General features: G+C 42.1%; 1 protein-coding gene across 1 annotated transcript in view; it reads right to left on the bottom strand.

Moving 5' to 3' along the window:
* pcdh11 (protocadherin 11) overlaps positions 1–16,619 on the bottom strand; it is a 111,412-nt gene that overhangs the window by 41,625 nt on the left and 53,168 nt on the right. The gene's annotated exons all lie outside the window — the stretch shown is intronic.

Below are 16,619 nucleotides of genomic sequence, written 5' to 3'. Positions count from 1 at the left end.
TGACTGACCAATATCCAATTTTTATTAAAAGGACAACAATGGCCCAGAATATCAGCAAACCAATATATCAGTCCAACCCTATTTGAAATTCTCAAAAAAGTATACAATACTACTTTGCACATTAACTGGCATGCACAGAGACGTTGTGTGTGTGCTGAGGTAGTTGGGGGCAAACCAAGAGAGGCAGGAGGCAATCAAAGGATCAGTCTGAAAGCCAAATTCACTGGTTGAATTTTGCCTAAAGGTCTGTTGTTTTTGCAAAAAGGCCCATGGCTCATTGAGGCTGTCTGGAGACTCAAACCCAGTCCAGGTCAAGCAGTTTGGTGGCAGTTTGGTGCAGACTCATTTGGGACACTGAATTAAACGTGCAGGGTTAAACAGGTTTAGCGTTTAGAATTCAATTGTTCATTCAAAACCTGACTTTATGGACCTCTACACCTTCTCAGTCAAAACGTTACTTTCTTATCAAAGTAATGCTAAAAAAAACCCCAACATATTTCTTGGCAACCAAAAATAGGCATTTCAAATCATTTTGTCTTCCCCTGTCTTCCCATGGGTGCATGCGCCTTGACCCACCAAAGTATATTTGAGGAACTGTCCTTTCCAGATATTCACCCTGACCCAGAGAGAGTCTCCGCACACCGCCGCTGACAGACAATGATAATAAATATCATCGTGAGTCAAGACAACAAGACAAGTCTCTGGGTGAATGAGTGGTTACTTCTGGCTGGCGGAGCAAGTTGTCCATCTCCTCAGTCTGACTGTGAGACAGCGCTTACCAGGGAAATCCTTGCTTAATTATACCAAGTGTTGTGGTTGCAGCGCTCCATCATCTTTACCTGATTTCAGTGGGGAAATATGCCAAAATTGCATCCTGTCACTAATGGGACTAATTGATACAGTGCCCTCATAACCTAAAAATGATTTCTGGTATGTTGAGTCTAGTGAATTAGTTTCTGGATAATAAACTGTTTGTAAGATTTATAATTGAGACTTCCAGTCTCCCGTCCCGATAATAGATGGGATGGGTATTAACAGGTTGAACTATGTCCTAGTTTCCCCTCTCGCCCAATTTAGACACAAAAGGAAAGGGGAGGGGTGTGTGGAGGTAGAGACTTTGATTTGTAAAGTCTTGGGGATCATAAGAGTGTGTACATCTTCCCTCGGAGAGACATGGGCCTCTTTGATTTCTCTGGAGGCTTCCGGGAGCTCATGTTGCAACCTTTTTTTTTTTTTTGTCGGGCGCACAGTTTCGTTGGAGGTAAAAGAGAAAACACTCATATGGTGGCGTCTGCCTACAACATATTAGCTGTTCTTTATGAAAGCAAACAAGAGAGGCACAATGAGTCCCATTACGAGGCACACTGGGTAATCTGTGGACATCACCAATTTCATTTTTAGCCTTTTGTGTTTCATGCCTTTGCCGGGGAGTTGGACAAAGAGAAAAAAGAGGAGTGAGCAGATCAAACTTGGCCTTAAGAAGGTAGCCGTGAAAACTGTGGCTGTGATTACTTCATTCTTTCGCTCAGATTCACGTCTTTGCATGATTCTCCGTGTAACACCGCATCATATTGTATTGGGGGATAAAACACATAAAACCTAATTACGCCCACAGCTTCTGTTATTGCGGTCGATTTTATTCGTGCCATTATTCAGACTGATAAGGGAAGGTTTTTCCACGAGCAAATACAACTGGAGTGCAAATGACTATCTTGATTTTCTTCATCTCTATAGCAACAAAAGCAATATGCAAGCCCTGAATTAAAAACATAAAAACATCATTAACACATGCTCTTTTAAGCTCAGGAGGAGGTGATGTCTCTCTGTGAACATATTTTTCCTTAGCCACTGTGGTACATCGATAAAGCACTTATTGTTCTTTGATAAGGCTAAATAAGGCTACAGAAATATAGAAGGGAGGAAGAATAAAAAAAAAAGAAAAAGACTGGCACTAATGAAGGACAAACTGCCAAAAAAGAAGTGCACAAACAGCTTACCAGTTCATTTAAAAGCTATCAGAGAGGGTTGACTAACCTAAATCCACACAATTAGCGCCCTGAAAGAACTACTGAGTGCTTTTCAATGCTGTGATGTTGAAACAGCTAGCTAAATATTCTATTTACTTGATTCATGTCTAGATCCTGAGGCCACAAATCACTGTGTGTGTGTGTGCGCGCGCGCGTGTGTGTGTATGCTAGTAAGGAAAAGATAGATGGGAGAAATAAAGAGAGAAAGAGAGAAAAAGGGCATGCAGTCAAAGAAACAAATAGAAACACACACGCAGAACCTACTACTCTACCAACTCACACACAAAAGCCTTCTCTCGCTTTGCTTATGATTGTTCTATTAGGAAAATAGAAACAATTGTGCTATATGCTCACAGACGCTGCAATGATTTCTCAACCACATGAAAAGATATGATACGCGACTCCTTGAAATTAATCCCTCATTTCCTACTGCGAGCGGCGCGTCACGTTCGGCTGCCAAGCGACTGCGTGTCTCTCTAAAGTTCTGAATGGGACGAGAAGATTTTTCTTTTTCGTTTTTTGTTCATTTCCTAAGACCAGAGGAGAAGAGACGAATACCTTGTTGGCACTTCAAAATCGTGCCGTTCCGCGTGCCATGTTTGCCCGCGCTTTCAAGTAGTCCAGCAGTCTACTTGTTCTCAAACAGCTTTGGCAGCTGTTTCTCAAATTAGTGGAGGATGCGAGCAAAAGCAAAGTCCAGGTTCCAGAGAAAGAAAGAGCCCACTTACAGAGGGTTGGCAGCGCTACAGAAAGCTTGCCTCCTCTCCACATGATTCTAATTTATTGGAAACTTGCTCCAACAATGCCATCCAGAATCTATTAGAACAAACAGCTGTCCGTGACAATTAGGACATAATCATTTTGCATGAGGGAGTGTGTTCGTTGTCTAGTCTGATGTTTATTCAAACCCATTCAACTTGGTGCCAGATGTTAAGAAAAAGCCTAATTTGATTTCACCAAGCACTCAATACTAAGTCGTTTGGATCGTCTACAATATTAATTACAATTAAATGTCATTAATGGGTCTTAAATAAATAAATGTTTTGCTCTCTGTGATAATGAATAATGTTTTGAATAAAACATTAATGTTGAAAGACAAACACGACAAACAAAAACAAACATTCGCCGAGGAGTCAAGGTGAGTGTTTTGCTAGGCATTATCACTTATTTAAAGAAGCTGCCAGAAATCCATAAAGCAAAGACAAGCTGCGGTAAGAGATATCAAGACCAAACAAAGCCTGTTCGGCCAGATAAAACACTGCCTTGAGAAGTATGTACACAGAGATAAAAATGGACAGGAGAGATGCATGCCAAGTTTTGTACCGTGGAACAAGCCAGCCTATCCAAAACCCTCCCTCTGGTAACCACCCAGACAATAGGCAGATGGGGCTGGATTCACGGGTTACCGGATTAGAAGTCCGTTATATTTAGATGTAGAGGAAGCGAGGCCAAGTGGCTGCCACCTCGTCTTGCGGTAAACCACAGCTCTGCGAGTTCCCGTATTATTTATAAATTTTTTTCTTCCAGATACTACTCTTTCCATGTAACAACAACCAGTTCTGGAAAGAGCAAGAAGTCGACGTTGCATGGAGAAGAGCTCGGCTGACAAGCGCCTCACTTTGAGTGATAAACAGGGACCACTTAGGAGTGGATCAGGGGAGATTGGCTCTGCCATTTCAGATAAGGATCAGCTCGCGGGCACACCTAGACCTGCATAAATCCGTTCAGAGGAAATGGTGATCTGTCATGTCTCACATGTCTGACAAGGAGGGGGGGAATTAAATAAATAAATAAACAATGGCTAGGTGTGTATCCCAAAAAGGCTGTCCCAAATGTCTCCGTGCTGGTTGATGTCAAGAGTGTGTAACATCCACAACAATCTGCTAAAAGGGTTTATTTTGCGAGTGTTTGCCTGTTGTACACAATGTCCCAGCACGCCCTATGATGTGCGAGGTGATGCGCCGCAGCGTGTGAGATGGTGCGATAGCGGGAACATGCAAGGAGGAGGTGATTCTAACAAGTGGGTGGAGAAGTTACTGGGTCATGCTTGGCAAATCAAGTGAATTTGTATCTATGTCATCTGTTGTTACTGAGTCATCTGCTGCGATGACCTTTGTGGGCCGTGAATTGTAAAAGCATTTGTTCTGTTCCACTGTCCTGGCAGAGCAGGGTGACAGAGGGGGCATCTTAATTCTATTAACCATGCTCCACATTGACAACACGTCTTACATATCAACAAGCAGCAGACACAAGCTGAGTTGTGCACAATTTCACAGTACATCATCCGTTATCAACACAAAACCAAAACGTCTGAATAGTGTTTTATTGTGCAAAGGGCAGGCAGAACTTTTTTTTTTTCTCACCATGACAACAAAACAATTTTGATTGCTTTACCGTCTATATGGGCCAAAGACTAGTGAACTCTGAATATGGCTGTGTGCAAGCGTGAATAGCAAGGTAGAAAAGAGAAACTGCAAACAGCATAAAGGCAGAAGGACAGGGTGTAAAGGTCAGATGTCAGCACACAATTTCATTTGCCGTTATGGGGTCTGACCTCCTGAAAGTGAAAAAGGGTCATGTACTGTGTCTTTTGTGCCACTGGGCTAAGTCAGGCGGTGCCATCAAACACGGAACAATGCCGGGCATTTTGAAATAAGAGTATTTCCATGTCACTGCATCTCGGCACAACTTTAAATTACTGCTGCTTTTGCTCCAGCGTGGATAATAGAGAGCAGACTTTCCTGGGATGAGAGGAAACTTTTGACTTTGAAATCATATCGCCTGATGCTCTTGAGAAGAAATTGTGGAAATTGAGAAGAAGATTTCCCTTTTATCACAGTAAATGACTGATCCATTTGAGGTGAACAATGGAATATCTGACACCTTAAAAACAAAATAACCAACAACTTTTGAGGGATATTCATGCAAAAATGCGGTTATGACAGAAATGCGCTGAAAAAGCAATTTTACAGAAAAATAAATGTGTATTGCAACACAGCCATTAAAACCCTGAATAGATCATCCACTATATCATTGCTGTCAGGTGGAAACCTTGTGTATCCAAAATGTCAACTTTTCAGGCACAAAGGAGAACAGCCTTGTTTTTAGCTTGACAACCATGTATTTCTGAGTTGATCCAATGGGGTTTGGAAGGGTTTTAAGGCTTTAACGCATAAATAACCATGGAATCCTTCAATTGAAGTTAAAACAGGAAACTCACCAAAATTGGAGTTACAAGGTTTTTACATGACAACAGCGACATTTATATTCCTTGTTGCACAGTTTATGGGGGTGATAGGCAGATTCATAACCAGGCTCATTGATCTAGAGTACAGTTATGGGATGACAAATTGCACAATATGATGCTCTTTTTGATGCTTATGGAAGCACACATGCAAGGAGGAGCAGAGCGTGGAGCGGGTGATGAATACCAATAGTGGATGAGACTTACATTCACAGAGGTTATCTTGCCAAGTTGACAGGCCTCCTGCAAGGACAGAAGAACAGTCATTCCACGTCACAGTGCCTGACTGCAACTCTACAGAGGATTTACGATGGAAATGGATATGCGGAACCAACAATGGAAACTGCACTGGGAACTTTCCAGGCATCTTTAAGTCAGTCAGAGTTCACAATTGACAACCTCATAGATTTCAGGGGTTTAAAGCCTTCTCTCAGTTGGAATTAAGATTTAGGATCCATATTGATTTCTTACTCCCAGGCAAAGAGGTTGCACAGCTCTTTTCAGTGGGCTGCAGAATACACACCCTCTCCCCAGAAATGTAAAGAATAGGGCAAACCTGACATCCTGACAACACAAACCGCGCAACTGACACTTTGATGAAGATGTTTTTTGTGCATGTCAGAGGGAGAAGTGAACGGAATATCAAATGAAGCATCAAAAATTAACAATAAACAGCGACAAGCTTCTAAATTGGGAACAAAAGGCACCCGCAAGCCTGCAAAACAGCATCCTCTCTCTGGGGACTGAGATAACTCACAGAGAGATAAGAGTATTTAATTTTTAATCACCAATTTTGTTTTCTTTGTACTGTGTATAATAATCTGACTACATGACTTGATTTGCAAAGAAAATAGAAGAAATCTGGCGGTGAGGAGCCACTTAGACAGGGGAGAAGCAGAGAGGACTGCTGGGGTGGAACGGTAAAACAATGAACAGGAAACGAGTTCATGTCAACAGATTATCCCGCCATAATTGTTCACCAAGGGATGCTGCTGCTGACTGAGTGATAGAGCAGCGCATCCCAAGCTATTCATCAAAAAGAGAGTATGGACAACAAAAAAAAGTACTGTCTCACAAGTTTTGACAAATAACCGCCTGCTGCTGAGCTTAGACCTGGGTAGTGTTATTTGTAAATACTCTTATTTTAGATGCAAAGCACATCACGGATCCAGAAAGTACTTATTCACTCATTCACTCACTCACGGTTAGCCTGTCTGCCCCTAGTGGCCGTTAGGAGGCATGGCACACACGATGCTGAGAACCACTGGTTGGTCTGCAGTACTGCTTAACAGTATTGGTGCTTCACATCTGTGACACTGTGTGTCTCTGTTAATGGTTTGTTTTGTCCTATAGGTGCCAAATGAATGTAGTTCGCCACGTAGTACAATATAATGAGTGCAAAATATATTGAACAATCACAAGGTAGTATTTGAAAGTCATTTTGGTTTACTTTTCATGACTGACAGCTTATCTGACACTATCTGAACTGTCAAAAAACCTTACCCTAACCTTAACCAAATTGTTTTAGTTGCGTAAACTTATCTGTTAACCTTTTCACATGACAAACAGGTGAACATGACATGTCCAATTTGTGCTATTGTCAATAATTTGTGATGGAGGAACCTAATCTTCACATAATTTAAGAGTGCATGCTTATTTTAGTTTAGCTTAGTTTATTTGACATCTTTTAAAAACACACAAAAACAAACAATAATTTGAGTTAAATGTAGGCCTATATCTTAAAAAAATCAAGGATAACACAGAAAGTCCACAGACTCATTTCCACTGTGGTCCTTGTTGGTGTAGTAATGCATTTATGCATTATGGGGTCATCATATTTGTTCTACCGCAAAAGCACATTTAACATATTTATCGTATATAATGTCCTTTTAGTACAGTCTCACAGGCTTGGTCAGTATACTTACTTAGTATTGGATAAATATGACTTGGGGAATGTTTGAAGTAATGGGCAAAACTGGAAAATACAATCAGTGACTAATGTTATCTGACTGATTTCCATCTAATGTGAGGCACTTACTGCAGTATGCAAAGAGTTGTGTACATGTAGAAACATGCAGACAGATGGATGTCTAAATAAATCTCATAAGCTTGTCATAAAAGTACAATTCATGCACCTGAGTCTACATTTGACTGACATTATAACCTGAACTGGTAGGCACCAGACCCAAATGCTGTAACATGATCTTATCAGATTGACTTTTGGAAGAGAATCTAAAATATCAGTATGAATGCGCTTTTGTTCTTTGAAATACATGCAATCCAAGGTTAGAAAAAGGTTAGTGTTTATTTATTTATTTATTTTTGTGTTGCATATTTGAGCAGGATAACAATTGTCAGATCTGTTTGAAGAGTTGCTCATTTGCATACCCTGACTGGTCATTTAAAGCTAAATTTTACTTGAGGCTGCCATCAGACAGTTCTCCCTCCTCAAAGTAATGTTTTATTCAACATCTCATGACACATACTTCAAGTTACAGACCTTGCCAACCAATTAAATATATGATAATGTACATGCGGAGATCTGGGAAGGTGACCTGTGGTCGTCTCATACGTAGATGACATACACAACAGTGGTTGTACAGCTGATTGCTGGAGACCATAAATGTGTGATGGATCTCTCTGCAGGGTGTGCTCACTGACCCTCTCCTCTCTGTATGTACGCCTCTCAAACCAGTGGTTTCAAAGTACCCACATGCACGCCTGTGAGAGAGTTATGCTCAAGATAAGTGCATTTGTTGGTGAACCACATCAAAGTACAGAGGGATGTCTTAGCGAGCAAAGGCAGAGGGGCTCGAACTGAGCCTTTGATCACTCCAGGCTCTCTGATCATTAAAATATTGGATAAATAATTGATTAAAAACACCAGACCTTATTGTGCTCTGTCTCTGTATCCAAATTTATTCCAACCTTGAGACACAGCGGCGGTACAACGAATAAATATGTAGATATGAGTGATAGCAACATACATGTAGCATTGCATTGCATGTTTCGAAACAATATATAAATAATTGTGTTTGATATTGCTGCAACTTGTAAAGGGAATGCATACTGACTCATAGTCTTGAGTTCCACAGCGCTCAGTGCCAGTATGAAGTGGAGACAAGTTGAAGTGCTGCAACAACCCTTCTTCTCCAATGAAGGTATGAGCTATGGGGTGGCAGGTTGGCACAGAGGTAGAGGGACTGGATAATAATCAAAAGGCGCTGACAGGAGGTAGGTAAGAGTGTATTCCAGCTGTGAGTAGGTGACTGGAGGGTTGCTAATATTACATCTACGGTGCAAACCAAAACCGCAGTGTGCAAGAGCAAGACAATGAGCAACATTGTGTGTGTATCTAGGATATTCCAAAAGAGAAATTCCAATTACTTGGCGTGCATTGGCCAATAAAGCTATCCTGCTCTTCCGTATGCACGCATACAACTGTACAGTATAAAAGATTAACGCAAATACATCAAGATTTATTCATATTCCATGACCCTTGCTGGGCCACAGGGGACTTAGAGGTATTACTGTATATTACCATTAAACATTTCAGACTTTCCTGTGAATCATCACATCGCAAATCCAGTGTTTGACATTTGACAAAAACTACTGGGTTGCATTATATTATATATTTCTATGATAAATTATACAGCTGAAGCAGGCTCTGCACTTCATGCACACCATGAGCAACAGGATTGCCGTGCTGCTGGTGGCCAATTTGAGCTGGCTGATTGCTAGCTGCAGCATCAGTGGTGTCGAAGCAGAAAAGGCGGAACACGCGAGCAAAGCCGCCTCCTGATGAGTGATGTTGTCCAGAATTTCATCTGTGGACACGTCACCGGTGATGAGGAGGCGACAGCGGACATGGTCAGCCCATTATCTCAGCTCAGAGACAATCTTTGGATGTCCTGTGGCTGGCGTTCACGCTGCTTGCAGCCTCAACACATGCTAAGGAACAACAATGCGCTCGAAATTCGTTGTTCTCATTCTGAGCAATTAAAACCGGCTTCACAAGGGCCACCATCCTCGGTCAGATGTCAACAAAGATCTACTGATGATACCTAACATTTTACCATTTTTTAATCACAATAAATATTGGCTTAATGGAAGCTGACCTCCCCGAACCTTCAGCGATGGGGCAGCACCCCAACGCAAAGCTTCACTGCGCAGTTATCTCCACCAGCGATGAGTCGCCTCTCTGTAGTTTGTGAAAAATAATTTTAAAGGGTGTGTGATGTGATAACTTCAAGCTACACTCAAAGCCTTAAAACCCCTTGTCTCGGGGGCCCTCATGCTCCTAATAGTTTAACACTAATGAGATCTGCCGCTCCCGACTCCACAGCCTCCCACATAACAGTTTATTTCGCAGTGTAAATACCTTTGAAGACGGGGGGGGGGGGGGGGAACAGAGCAAGAGACAGGAGAGCATGCTAGCTAGCCCCGGTCTCTCCAGCTGGGCCCCGCTGCTTATTTCACATTTGTTGTGACTCTGACTCGGGGTTCATTGGTGAGGCTCGCCATAGTGTGCTGCTGTTCAATTCAACTAGTCTCCCTGCGTGAAGTCTGTGAAAATAATGGTCAAGCAGGACTTGTCAGGGCTGCTCGCTATTCCAAAAATGTCAGTGCAGTGCCACAGACTTCAGCTGTTTAGAGGAAGGTGGGGGGGAAAAAAAGCATGTGGCCTGCTATCAAGTGGTTAGCCCTACAGACGAGACGGAGCCGGCTGAATGTATGAATGGGAAGAAAACGACAGCGCTGTCAGGTGGCGGTGTCACATGCACACACACACACACACACACACACACACACACACAGACTCATATATGCTCATGCGCCCGGGCACAGGAGACGTTAATGAGTTCAAGTTTACATCCCTTATATTTCTGTCGAACGCAGCATCTTCTTAGACAGCGCGATAAAACGGATGCAAACAAACACCTCCTCATCGAAAGGGGCTAATAAAGTCTTCAATACACTTAAGTGTAGTCTTAGATAAATACAATCCCCCCATTTCCCTCCGCATTGGTGTTCAGTTGTCCAAAGTGCATTGACGTGCGTATTGGCATTCAATAAAGGGAAACCCTCTCAGCAAACTACACAGTGGTGTAAATCCTATATACTTCTTGAGTGTGCACATGGAGGAACTTTCCTTTAACACAATTACTAGAGAGCAATAATGTCACAGTGTGTTCGAACCAATTTTGATTTACAAGTGGACAACATGTTGCCTTTTCATCAGCTTATTATTATTAAGTGGTCTGTATATGTGTGTTTCCCCTGGACAATCCCCCTTCTTGCTACACTCTTAGTGAGTTATTGATCCTCCCAGTGTACCGGCCCCTCCTGATTTCATTAGGCTAGCTGCTGTTAATTACTCCACACTCTAACCTTTCGCTGTTTCATTTGGACCGACAAATTGGGTGAATTAAAAAGGGGAGGTAGGAAGAGGAAAGGAAAGAAAGGGAGGGAAAAAAAAAGCGCTCCCTAGCAGCTGCGGCGGTGGACCCCCCTCCCTCGCCGTGCCGCTTGTGTCAGAGTCCCAAGCGGCGTAATAATTAAAAAAGTTCATCAATGTTCTCTTTGCTCATCAAATTATGCAGAAGGAGGCTACTCCGGTAATTGTTGCAGAGGATTCATTTACGAAAACCATACCGGCTAGATCTAGTATGGTTGTCTGGGGAGTTGGGGAGTTATGCTTTTCTCCCTCCTACATGTATTTGTAAAAGGCTCTCAGCTTAAAGTAGGCTGATCATTAAAACAGTTTATTCACTTATGCTTATTTATTTACAAGGATGTTGTGACAGACATTAACGAACTTCTACTTTTTGTTGTGGCCTGATTCAAAATGCGACGCCCCTTCTTACCGCCATGCCAATTTGTCTGCTTAAGAAAGGTATTAAAAGAATACGGTATGACACATAGCTGGAAAGTTATAATTAGACTTTTTCTAATACCTTATGCCATGAGATTACATGCACGGTGCACGGCATCTAAAGCACACTTAAATCGCAGGGGATGTAATTGATTAACCAGATGAGACTGGGAACCAGATGATGAGGATGATGCACTAAATCCATGTTAAATCAATATAGCTTCTTCCTACACATCAAGGGATTATTGATAGAAATTAGTCCCAGCTGTAATTGCTCAGTTGCAACACATCAGGTAATTTCTAGTTTGGCGCATCAGTGTGTTTCTGTCATTATACAAGTGAAGCAAAAACATTTAACTACTATGGCCGCTTTGAGTAACGACCTGCTGTAAAGTGGGACAATGCTGCAACATGGATGCGTTAACAACTGAGCAAATGACATTTATAAGATCTTCTGGATTCTAACTATGAGAGGTGCCCTTTCCTCAAGGTTGAGCACATTCTAGCTGAAAAGATTCTACATGATTCAGAAGGAGCCATTCACAGTACTCCCTTCGGCTGAGATAATAACTTCATCATAATTAGCTTGTGGTGCTCAGGAGTGTTGAATTGTCGGTTGCAGTGGGATCTGGGCTGATTTATTGCTTGATTTAATTACGTATCAAAATTCAATTAGACATGCTTTCAACCAAATTCAAAGTGAGTTTTGTCAAGCTGTCCCTTGAAATCAGGCGCGGCTTGAAGGACATCCTTCATAATGCAGTGACATCTAACTTAATAATCATCTCTTACCAAAATCATTCATGTGAGCTAAAAGATGAAGATGGGGGAAAAAAATCGCCGGTTGCTGGTTTTAGAGATGTGCTTTTTTAGCCTTCCGTTACTTGTTTCACATCTCGACTGACATCAAACAGAACTTGATTCAGTGCTGATGTGAAGAGGGTTGCAGGTAGTTACCAAGTGAAGATATGCAACAAAATGCTCTTTGAGGTAGACTTCGGCTGAGGAAGTGTCTGGCTTTTTTTACCCACATCAGTCACTGCCTGCTCACCCCCTTTTGCTCCAGACTACACTAGGGAAAAAAGGGGAGCTGTTTTGAATAAGTGTCACACCAGGCTCTGAGAGCTACATTGATCTTTACTACTATGCAAATTCAAGATGTCATGGTGTCTGTGCTAAAAAGCCAAGGAAGGGAAAGGATATTTCAGCCGTAGGTCACTGACTGAAGCGTAGCCTTTTACCAGTATTGTAAATACACTCATTGGCCATTTTATTAGGTACACCTAGGTAGTACCGGGTAGGGTACTCTCTCTTGCCTTCAGAACTGCCTGAATTTTCTGAGGCATGAATTCAACAAGGTGCTGGAGAAGTTCCACAGGGATCTCGGTCTATACTGATTTGACAGCATTACGCTGTTTCGGCAGTTTTTCCGTGGCACATTCATGCTGCGAACATCCTGTTTCACCTCATCCCAAAGGTGTTTTATTGGGTTGAGATCTGGGGACTGTGCAGACCATCGCAGTAAACTAAAGTCACTGTCATGTTCCTGGAACCATCTTGAGACGCTGGCACATTAAGTATCCATTTGAAAAAGCGGTACACTGTGGCCATGAAGGGATGCACCTGGCCAGCAACAATGTGTAAGTACGCTGTGGCATTCAACAATGCTCAGTTGGTATTAAGAGGCCTAATGTGTGCCAGGAAGACATTCCCCACAGCATTACACCACCATCACCAGGCTGTACTGTTAATGCCAGACAGGATGGATCCATGGATTCATGCTGTTTACATCAGATTCTGATCCTCCCAGCATGTTGCAACAGAAGTCGGGATTGCTCAAACCAGGCAACATTTTCTCTTCAATCATCCAGTTTTGGTGATTATGACAAGCAAACACGTCTTGCCCATTCTTAAGTTTAGTCCAGTAGTTTCTCTGATTAGCACACCACCCAGAGAGTGAAATAAGCTGGTGTACCGTTGGGTTGGAATGAAAATCTGCGTACACATGGCTCTCAGAGACACATGGTTGGAGACCACTGGTTCAGCTGAACAGTAACTGAACCTCTCAACCCTGTCTGCTCGGCCAGTCTGTCTGCATACTGAGTCACAGAGACGTGACTCATTGTCTGGAGGAGCGAGCTGCATATACGGGGAGGTGCGCCTAATAAAGTGGCCGCTAAGTGTGTGTAAGAGAGGAAATGTGGTGGGAAAGAGAGCGAAGGGGGAGGAAAGCCTATTGCTGTGTCGAACCTTGGGTTTTATCAACATTCCCTAGTAATGTTTGAACTGCTAATCCGTTTGATCTCTCTCGCGCTGAAAGGCCTGACAGTTTTCTTCATTGAGAGTGGCAGAGGCATTGTCCATAGATTGTGATGTGCAGCGTCACACCGTATGAGGGCCTGGTGGTGAAGCACAGAGCCAGGATCACTCATCACTGTCACCCACTGGCAAACAAGACACACAATGATGACACTGATTAATGATTCTCAGCGCATTCATGAATATGATCTCCTGAAAACTGGGAGTTGCGTTCGACTTAACTTTAAACACACAGTTGGCAGCCATATGGTCGGCTCTAATGTCATTCAGTATATCTCTTATGGGTGTCAAAATATAGTCACTGTCACCCATCTGGAACCGCGGCTGGAATCATCACTTCGCATATGATCACGCTCACAAGGACTTCACAAAGAAGCTTGTGAAACATTAACACTCCAAAGTGACTGCTCCCTTGTTCTAAATTTCAATGAGAATGTCAGAACAAGTAGTGATAATACTTTATTAATGTCTCTAAAAATAATAGCCATCTCCGCTGAGCTGTTGACAGGTCTCACTTCGAAACTATTGCATCTGCTGCTGTTCCAGTCATCTGTGCAGCATTAAGTATGACAAGAGATAATACAATTTTTTTCATTTTTCATTTTTATCATAAAGCATCATCTTTATCATAAACCTAACTGCATATTCATTACTGTGCATCAGAAACATGCTTATCACTACATCAATTATAACATTGCAACTTTGTTGCAGCAAATAGCTTGCAGTGTAGCTTGCAAGTTTAAATGCTGATGTTAGGGTTAGGGGTAGGAACAAAAAATCTTCTTAATCTTATTAGAATCACTTAGTCAATCACATGAATTAAAGCATTCCATGTTTTTTTTTCTGTGTAATTCCACTTTACAAACTCACTCTGTGATCACACTAGCCATTCCTAACCATGTCTGATCAGAAAAAGGGAATATGCTTCTCAGACACCAGGCAGCTCACAGCTTTTATTTTTTTTTCACTAAAATACCAGGAGAGTCAGACTAATTACCACTGTTGCATCTCTTCAATTTCAGCATCAGCAACACATTCCCCCTTCTTACTCCTCACGCCTCATAAGTGATTTTTAAGTGTACTGAGTGACACTAGCAAGTGTAAGATAGTGTACTTGTCGGCAGGCTTTTAATATTACAAATGAGCACCATTTTGTGCAGTATTTTGTGGGGTTTTTCAGTCATTTGCTCTCTACCTTGGATAAAACAAGTAGATATGATGCAGGTCGTAAAAGCCCACAGCACCCAGGCAAGGTCATGTGTTTATTTCTCCCAATGAAATGGCAATAAAAGTAAAGTAACAGACAGTAAAAAAAAGCCAATATACCTGATTGTTTAAGAAGGGCAACTAAGGAAGAAGATGTTATATACAGGAAGAAAAGCATAAGTTGTTGTGTGATACCAGTAGCATTCAATGCAGTCTGAACAGAAGGACTGCTCTGACCGCTGCCGCTACCGATAAAATATTAACAGTCAACATCCTCACTATTCAGGAAGAGATACTACTTCTTCCACCATCTCCGGTGAGGCCGATGCCTACTTCATGAATATTTTCTCAGGTAATCCATATGAATGCAAGAGCCATGCAAGAGAGGTAGTTACCATCTTTAGCTGCAAAGCGCTGTCCATGTTGGCTATGGTGAAGCATTTGTAGACTAATGCTATACAACAAGGCTGCCAAATGTGAATTTAAATAATGGGTGGGGCAGGGGTGTCAGATGTTTTCATATTTTGACAGCCTGTGATATCATCTATCTACAGCACAGTATTTTTTATATATTTTTTTTTTTTTTTTTCGACTTTGGCAACTTGTACCAATATGTAACTGTCAACTCCTGAGAAAGCGCACAGACCGTCATCCTGGCGAAGACAGTGGTACAGTCTTACTGAAACATTGATGTATCCGTGCATATCTTCCCCAAATATGTTGATGTCAGTTTTTCTGGCAGCTCAGTCAGTTAAAAGTGTGCCATTGATGTAATTCAAAAGCCGCGGAGTACAGAACTTGTCTCTCTTCCCCAGCCTGCCTCGCCCAATTGGGGTCCATCACTATCACCAAAACAAACTTCTCCTCGCTGCCAAAGTCACCCCCCACCCCCTCTCTCTCTCCCCCTCTCCCACCACTGAGCACCCGTCATATTAATATCTTTGTAGAAGGCAAATGTGTGCTCCAGGAGGCCAGTCCCATGTGCTTCTTTTTCCAAACCTCTTGCTGTTTCACTGGCCACAGCCAAGTGCATTAACATATGTTCTCACAGTGCACAGTGCTACTCTGCATTGGTAAATGCCTTATTACAGCAAGCCCCACTCAGTGCACTCCCATTGAATATCCATAAGTAGTAAAACACAGCCATATCTGCCCACTCAGAACAGTAGGAATGTGTCTCACATGATAGGGGGGCTCCTTAACATTTAGTCATAGGCCCTCTTTGTCAAATTGATATTCCTCCCACTCACAGTAATGGCGGGTGGTAATAATGACAAATAAAGGCAATATTGCTTCTGGATGGTACACACAGAGCATAATAAGGTCATCTGCTGGTTATGTTTTTTTTTCTACCGTATTTATTCCTTTTTAGCATGCAGAGTCAAACTCTCTCAGTATGACTTACATCTCCAAAGACTATGCCAGTGTGAAATATGCAAGGGCAGAGGGAGAGAAAAATATCCTGAGCCATGCAGCATGTTCTTGCCTAGAATGCTTATACGCTCGTAATGATTTTCAAACTAATGCAATTGCCGCCTATTTTTTCCATTTTCGGTTTTCCCTGTCTGAAGCCATACAATGCACTTCAAAGATCACGAAATCTCTGTCGTGAAAGAAAATCACGAAGATCGTGGGTGCAAAATTGGAGGTGACACCGTCTGTTGTGTACGCAGTGTTTCGGCGATGGGAGCACAAACTATACTGAATAAACAGCAATACCAGGAGGAAAGATAATGAGGCACATGGAGACACTTCTCATTGTATACTGGGATATTCTTGACAAGACATCACATATATGCGGTTAAATTAACCAATGTGTGGATATGTAGTTATGTTTATAAATTTAAGAACTTCTCCGGCGCGCAAAACAAGGAGGTGATAACATCCGAGAAAATACTTGACATGTTAATATGAATTCACCACGCTGCTTGATTAGCACCAGCAATCT

Source organism: Centroberyx affinis, unplaced genomic scaffold (genome assembly GCF_046629955.1).
Source record: "Centroberyx affinis isolate AG114_WGS23_722 - 3 ecotype Tasmania unplaced genomic scaffold, CSIRO-AGI_Caff_v1 ptg002365l_1, whole genome shotgun sequence".
Classification (NCBI taxonomy): Eukaryota; Metazoa; Chordata; class Actinopteri; order Beryciformes; family Berycidae; genus Centroberyx; species Centroberyx affinis.
Note: the sequence above shows the minus strand (reverse complement) of the source record. Positions and strands in the feature narration are given on the sequence as shown.